The following is a 1311-nucleotide window of genomic DNA, read 5'->3' on the forward strand; positions in this document are numbered from 1 at the left end:
CCCCCCCCCACACACACACACACCCCCGGCCCCAGCATCCATCAGCAGTCATGGTACCCGGACCCCCAGGTGGATTAGATAGGGGTCGGCCATTTCCCCGCCCAAGGTTATAGTTTTGCATTTGCATTTCTTTTTGACTTTTTTGGTTTCAAATTCAGTTTAGTTTTATTTAGTTTTCAGTTTATTTTTTTATTTTTTTATTTTTTTTAGTTTGAGTCTTTCTTTGAAACATGTCAGGGGATTTAAAAAGGTCAGATAAGGTTTTGTGTAATAACAACTCCATAAAACCATCATACAATTTTAGAAATATGTATTCAATAACACTAGTACATAAAATGTAGACTACAACATATGGTCATAAATTAGTAAACAGTCTACAAGAGACGCCATTAGTAAACAGCCAACAGACTAGTCCTCATGTTGTCCTCGGGTCAAATTTGACCCGTTTTAAGTTTTTTATCACAAAAATGAGGCCTTCAAAATAAAGCGCTGAAAATGTCAACATTAGAAATATCCAATAACTTTGGAAAAACATTTTTAAAAAATTCATCCGCGGCATTGAAAAAGTGACGAAATGCCACTAAATGCAAAAATGGGTTAAAGAAGACAGACATCAACAGAAGTTTTGAACTTCCGTTTGAGTAAAATGGGGAACTTTTTGAAGTCGACTCACACTGTTGTGTGTGTGTGCATTTCCAGCTCAAATCACTAACTTTACTGCCAACTTTCTCGAGGTTTCCTGTCGTGTTTTGCGCCTTTTCTGACGTTTTTTTTGTTGCTTTTTTCTTACGCTAACCTACTTTTTGGGTCTTTTATGTTGACCAAACTGTAAATGAGCAGGCTTAATGAGACGTGCAATAATACCATCAAAGATTTTGGGCTTTTTAGATGAAATAAAAGCCTGTGATTAAACTAAAAGTGCCAGGGCCTTGAGGTGATTCTTATTTTGTAGAAAGTGCCCCAGACGGAGGGCAAACACGGGCCGCACCTCGGGAGAGAAAAGCACACCCGGCCTCAATTCCCTTTTCACCCAGAGCATTCAGATCAATACCGTGGCAGGACGTTAAATATTTGTCACCGGGCTATCACACATTGATGTAACAAATCAATGGATGATAGGAGGGAACGAGGGAGGAAAGGGAGGTGTGCTTCCTTACCTAGCTGCTCAGGGATCAGGAGGGAAAAGAGAAGGAAAGGGGAGGAGATTTGTCTCTTGGGGACTATCTGTTTTCTTAGTTTTCTTTTTTTATAGATAGGGGACAACCATGAGGGAAAGGATGAGAAGATGTGGGTGTGTGTGTGTGTGTGTGT

The sequence above is a fragment of the Etheostoma cragini genome, chromosome 5 (assembly GCF_013103735.1).
Source record: "Etheostoma cragini isolate CJK2018 chromosome 5, CSU_Ecrag_1.0, whole genome shotgun sequence".
NCBI classification, from domain to species: domain Eukaryota; kingdom Metazoa; phylum Chordata; class Actinopteri; order Perciformes; family Percidae; genus Etheostoma; species Etheostoma cragini.